The sequence below is a fragment of the Chenopodium album genome, chromosome 18 (genome assembly GCF_948465745.1).
Source record: "Chenopodium album chromosome 18, dcCheAlbu1.1, whole genome shotgun sequence".
NCBI lineage: Eukaryota > Viridiplantae > Streptophyta > Magnoliopsida > Caryophyllales > Amaranthaceae > Chenopodium > Chenopodium album.
Window position 1 is genome coordinate 31,754,905 of NC_137851.1, and position 7,047 is coordinate 31,761,951.

A 7,047-nucleotide genomic window follows, 5' to 3' on the forward strand; every position below is an offset into this window, starting at 1 on the left:
GTTTCTCAAGCACACTGCCGAGCAATCGATAAAAGACGCAATCCGAGACATGTTCATATCAAAGACATTGGAACACTTGCCCTTTTGCACACTTTTATTGCTATTTGAACTTTTTAAATTTTTTTGAATTTTGGTAAAAATCACTCAAGATTTTCATTTAATTTTGAAAATTGCATAAATTACGCACTATAGACACCTACTTTTGGCCTTCTGTCCCGACAGGAAGTGCAATGATGTTATAAAAGCTCGTTCTTCATGCTAGATTAAAGTTGATGTGTTTATGGACTACAAAATGCATTATGAAGTAAGTTAAAAACCACATTTGAGACCAATTTAACTTAGAGCCTTGTCCGATTACTAATTAGGCCTAAAACGTGCTCATACATGTTTAAACTTGATTGTTAACGAACCCAAATGCGTCAAACGCAATGATTAGATCAAATGGATCTTACACTGTTACAAACCGAGCCAATCACATAAAACAACCATAAAATTTCTATGAAAGGCCTATACAAATGGATACCCCTTTCAAAGAGATTTCCAAAGGTATATTATAAGCCCAATTTTGAGTTAAAACGAAGAAGTTATGATCAAAACACTAAACTGGGCCCTAAAACCGACACCCTTGCACTCCAACGGTCATATCTATTGATCCATAATAGTTTTCAACCTAATTCTATCGGCATTAGTTAGTAGACATTCATAGATTTCCAATTATATCTCACACGCTTTAATCCGACTTTGCAATCAAAAGTTATAGGAGTTTTAAAAACGCGTTTTCGTATAAGGCAAACCGCACCGAGCGCAACTCAGTAAGTTGTGCGCGCAAGTCAGTAACATGCGCACGACACCCAGCGTGAATCAGAGAGTTGTGAGCGCCACCTAACGGCGCGTCTCTAAAACCCGAAACCTAGATTCCTACGCCTTAAATAGGGGTCTTCGTTCAATCCTAAAGAGGACGGGAAAAATCAGAATTCTAAACCCTAGCATTCGTGAATCCCTAATTTCTCATACTGTCATACTACTTTTCTCCTTTCTTCCTAAATACTATTCAAACCTAATACATTCCATTGAAGTCCTTGGAGGTACGAAGAAGTAACAAAGTCCATAAACGCAATGAACGGAGATTTAACATCAAAGAAGAACGGTTAGTTTCCTGAGCACTTAGATAAATCACTTTTCTTTTATTGTTTAAATAACTTTAATTGATTAATTAGTTTTTCTTGTACACTTTAAACAAAATTTTAATTAATTTAATTCACATAGCATTCTTGTGTTAATCAAGACTAGAATTTGAATAATTAATTAATTGTTTTATCATATAAGTCAAGGCGAACATTGTTTTTTTCTTGTTCTTTTCATGAATTTGAATAACAAAAGAATAACGACTTTTTCAATGTAATTCCTACGTGATTAATGCTAGTAAATAAAATCAACTAACTTAGTTTATAGGAGCCACGTTGCATATATTGTTTGGTAATGAAATTGTGAAAAAGAAGAGCTAGTAGAGGCCGCATTAGGCCTAGAATAGTGATTCCCCCTTAAAAGGGACCGTTATTTTAGTACCCTTGCTCCCGAACTCATTTCTGGTACACGTAGACCAATTTGGGCAGGGGATAAACTTATGATTCATGCTAAATATCCTTTGAACCCTACTTGGGAGAAAGGCATGAACGAGGTTTATGAGTTTTCCTAAAAGTCATTGGCAACTCCTTACTAGTTTCTTATAAAAAAGCATAATGATATGAATAACTCTAATTTAAAGGTCTCCCGAACAGTCAGGAATTCAAATCCTAAAACACCCTAAAAAGTGTAAAGTCCTAGGCTTTTAAAGGGCCATGGGCATTTAAGGAGAATGATCCCCTACGATGGGCACACCCTCCTTACAGTGGTGACTCCACTTGGGACTTAGAGGTTACAAGATTAGTTTTTAATTATGGTTCAAGGTTTCCAACAATAGGTTACCTTTGGGTTGTAACGAGAATTAACTTGAATTGGATAATCTCTAGTTAAAGAGCGAGACTTGAACGCATAATATCTTCCTTTTTCACAAAAGTAAACGCCAAACAAGCAACATTGCATCATGCATAATCATAGCACACTTTAACCATTGGGGATTGGCTTATTGACTAGGGGTTGCCAACACTAGGCTTCTATCCCGAAATCAATAACAATCATCCCACCCATATCGCCAAAAAAATGTTGGGAGGGCTATGTCATGGGTCAACACGTTGAGTGATTAATTCGTGCATCGTCCCTTAAGATATGGTACCTTTGGACACCCAAGCCTTGACCTTAGAGTAGCATTGTATGCTTTAACGGTTCCTTTTATGTGCTTATGTGACTACATGAATATGTGCTTCATGTCTAATTAATTTCAACTTGTTACCTAGAGATATTAAAAAAAAATTTGCAAAAAAATGTGGTTCGACGAAAAAAAAAGAAACAAAAAAAATAATTGTACTTCGGTTTTCGAAAAAAAAAAAAACTATCAAAGTTGTGCACGCCCTCCATGCGCAAGTCCTGGACTCGTTACAAGCCCTTCCCCGCAACTCTATGTCTTGCGCGCGCCCACTGTTCAACGTTGACTTTGACTCGTTACGAGCAATGTTATACGAAGAAAATGATATTACCGTTTCAAGGTTAATCGTTAAGTTGGTGCTAATAATATCTCTTTGGCTAACAATGTTGTCTAATTTAGTTGTTTTTTTTAATTGTTCTTCTTTTCGTTTTAAAAAAAATCTTTAATCGTTCTTTTTTTTTTCCTTTTTATAAGAAAAAACTTTTAACGTTTTTTTTTTTTTTTTTTTTTTTTTTTTTTTGCATTTTCGTAAAAAAAAAAACTGCGTGTGGTAGGCGTTACTCTCGAAGTTGCACTTTCCACCTTAGCGCAAGACTGAAAATTGCGCGCGATACTGTTTTCGATTATGATGATTCATTTACGTAATTTATAATCGAACTAATGACATTACTTTTCATAAGGTTCGTTATTAGAAGTTTGCATCTTCTTAAACGTGCTTATTTTCATGGTCATCATCTATTAGTTGTAATTAGTCAACCTTGACCTAAGAGCATAATTTATTTACCTCTTCTATGGTTTAAAAAGAAAATCCCGAGAACCTTACTTAGGATGATTGCCTCAGAAAAAAAAATGAACAAAAAAAAATCAAGAAATCGTCCAAAAAAAAAAATGATTTAATTAATTCTTGGCTTTTAAATTTGGAGCCCATCATTCTTTTTAAGAAAATAGTAATATACTATCCTTTAAAGATGAGCAATATGAGAATCACAATGAAAAAAAAAAAAGGATAAAGATTTCTATTGTAATCTAAATGATCAACAAATACCATATTATTTTGATCATTATAAGGAGTGTACTAAAGTTGACCAATATTTCTTAAAATTTTGATGAGCATGTCAATCTACATTCCTTTTCTTTCTCTTCTACCTTTTCCGAAAACAATTCATTTAAAGTAAAATCCTTAAATGATTACCTTGTTGAAGTCAACACAAATCATAACATTCCATTGTTCGTGAATTTTTTGACATTTTTTCATCAACAAACTTTCTTATAGTGAATTCGTATTACAAGGGCTAAAAAAAACAATCATTTTCACTTTTGATCGTTGTCTGAATGCTTGGCAGAAAAGGTTTAAGTGAACACGCTTAATTTCTCGTGATACACATTACTAGTTCATCTTCCACATTTGCGTACTAGTCCAATCATGGGTGACAAAGCAGCATTGGGAAACTTAGAGAGGAACTCCAAAACTTAAAGGCGTGCTTTCTTCCTCACTTCATTTTGCTTTTGCTCGAGTTCTCTATTTCCCCATTGCTGCCGCAGTTTTTCGAGCTTTTCTCACTCGATTCTTCACCGTTTTCGCTCAAATTTCTTGCAAAGTTCCTCATTTTCGAACCTCAAAAAAGGATCTATGTAAGTTTTTTCGAGTTTCTCTTCGAATTTTGCTGTACATGGATGATTTTCGCATGTAAACCCTTGAAAAATCAAATTGGGGGTTTTTTGATTTTGAGCTTTTATGTTGAAATTCTTGCCATGAACTAGCTTGTATATGAATGTATGTTGGTTTGTGAGCAATTTAAAACCAAGTTTGCATGATTTGGTGAAGAAATGAGCAAATCACAAATTTTGGTACTACTTTGTGCGTGAAATGGTGTTCTTGTTGTTCCTTGTTGTTTCTTGCACTTGAAATGATGATATAATTGTTGTAGATCTTGTAAAACATGCTACGATCTGCCGATCTGTTGTTTTTGTGTAATTTCAAAACATACTTGTAGACACCCAAATGTGTCTCCCCAAAACCAAACCCAGTGATGAATACCTTTCACGTCATTTGATTATTGAACGAGGTGAAACTGTGGAAAGTCTAGTGATGAGGATGTTTTTATTAAAATATTTCTCTTTCTGGTTTCAAATATATTTCTTTTCTTACTCTATTTATATAAAAATAGTCAGTCCAATTTGGTTGGTCCATGATAAGGGTCCAATAACAGTGTAGTTGGATTGGGCTTGAAAAAAGCTTTCCAATGATATATTATAAGCCCGATTCCGATGAATTATGAGGAAGTTATGGATTAAATTAAATTAGGCCTAATGATTTTAAATATGGCCCAATGATGTAGAAGAGGGCCTATTAATTATTATTCCTAAGTAATTAGGATTGATTTTGATCTTCTGGAATATCTAGAAGGTTCTTTTTAATTCAAATAATTTTAGGATTGATAATTATATTTTTAAAAGATGTGTTATTTCGAATAAAATATGTTAAATCTGATTTTAAATCTGTTTGGACGCTTAATTACTTGTGACCGGTTTTAAAGGTAATTACGCGTGTTAAATCTGACTTTTAAATCAGCTTGAGACGATAGCGTCGTCGCCAGGCGCTGACTTTCGTCGCCTGGCGCTGACCTTCGTCGCCTGGTGTTGATTCCTGTCGTTTGCGACAGGAGGTATTTTATTATGAATATGAATTTCTTTGATCTCGTGCTATTTTTTCTATAAATAGGGGTCGTATCTCCCTGTTTCTACAATTAACAATCATTCAACATCCACAATCATCATTATTCACAACAACCATCTCTCTCTATTCTCTATCTAAAACTCTAGAAGCTTTCTCTCTCTCTTCTTTTTCTAAACCTTCCCTCACAAAATTCCTCATACATTAGCTCTAGACACACCTAGCCAAGTTCGAAGTTGTCTTCGCCCTAGACGTGAAAGGTTTAATATTTTTGAGGGTTTGGTCCTAAACCTCTATTTCAATTATTTAATTTAATTGTTTGATTTATTATTTTCCTTGAAGTTAGTAACGCGTATATTTTGTTATTAGAAAGAGGTATGAGGCATCGAATTAAGTACTTTAATTGCTTTATTGATCTTTTCATATAGAAATCATGCTTAAATTATTTTGTTAATTCCTAGTATCATTTTAGGGTTAATTAAAATTTCTAATATCATGTATATTTTATTACGATGCTTCCTATTTCTTTCCTAATATCATGTTAGTATCATGTTAGGGATAAAGCTTTGATCTTTATTGTTTAGTGACATGCTAGGGTTTGTTATTAATCTTGTTAGTATCATGCCTAGGATCTTGCTATTATTATTAAGGTTTATTGAGATTGAGATTATTATGATGATCGTGATTATTATTGTTGCTTGATATTTATTATTATTGTTATTGCTTGATCACGCCCTCTCTTGCAGGTTTAAAGGGAATTTGTACTTGTAATCACGCTTAATAAGATAATTAATAATCCTGTTTAGGTTAATATGATTATAATTCAAGTGATCGCCAATAATAGTTTTATTTGTGCATTAATATTCAACCAACATAGATTAAACAGGTTTAGGGTAAACCTATCATTTGTATGTTAGTCAGAAAGCGCACATGAATACGAGAAGAATAAAGTAGAGGCCTTTTTAAGGCAGGTTCAATCTCTTTTAGGTTGGATTTGTACCTTTATTCCCGAACTTCCAGTCATGGTTCCAGACCTATTGGAGTTAACGATCTCCTGGATCGTTAAGGGGTGTAACCTTCACCCTGTGAATGGTTTATATGTTTCTAAAACTTGTTGGCGACTCTTTTACTCTAGCTTCCTTCCCTTTGGACGCCACTTTGCTTGAGTGTATTATCACAGTGGGGCTCAAGTGTGGGATGCTTGAAATATTCCCTATAGTTTTTTGGCGACTACATTGGGGACAGATTTCTATTTTAATTCCTAAAATTTATTTTTGCAATGATTTAGAATGAGTGGATGAGACTCGAAAAGTTCTTAGTATTTTATGTGCGTAATTTTGATTAACATTGTGGCATATGCGTAAAAAGGTCCACATTGGAAAGACCATCCGAAATGCATCATAAGCATAGGATTTTTACACGTAGGAATTTAGGGAAATATCTTTCATAACTAAAGTCGAAATAATGCTACGAATAAAACTGGAAAATTTAAGAACAGAAAGCTGCCGAGGCATGTAGGAATTAGCGCTGAGAAAACAGCGTCAGCGCCAAACGATGGCGCTAACACTTGGCGACAGTCTTGTCGTCTGGCGACAATACCAGCGTCTGGCGACAGACGCTATTTTCTCGCGCCGAATTTTTCCAATACCGAGCCAGAAATCTACCTTCTTGTTTCGACTAGTTTTCTAGTACTGTTTGCTCGATTTTACTTCCTGATTGAGTTTTTCCCTTTTTTCTGAAACCCATATGTGTTCTACATATGGCCATAACCCTCTGGGAATTCATGCTCCATCTACCCAATCGAACGCTCCTGGCAACGAAGGGTACATCCGAGATTGTTGAATTCACCAAACCATGGAAGCGAGTTTAACTTGCGGGGTCCCATCCACACGCACCAACCCTTCCAAAGGTAAGGCTTTCGTGCGGTGCATCTGGACTCATAACCATGGACCCTTTTTGACTAACTCATATCCCGAACTTTAGAGAACTAGAGCCATAATTAGGTTGCAAACTCATTGCATCATATCGTGACTATATGACTACTTGTGCATTATTTGTTGTGCATATCTTA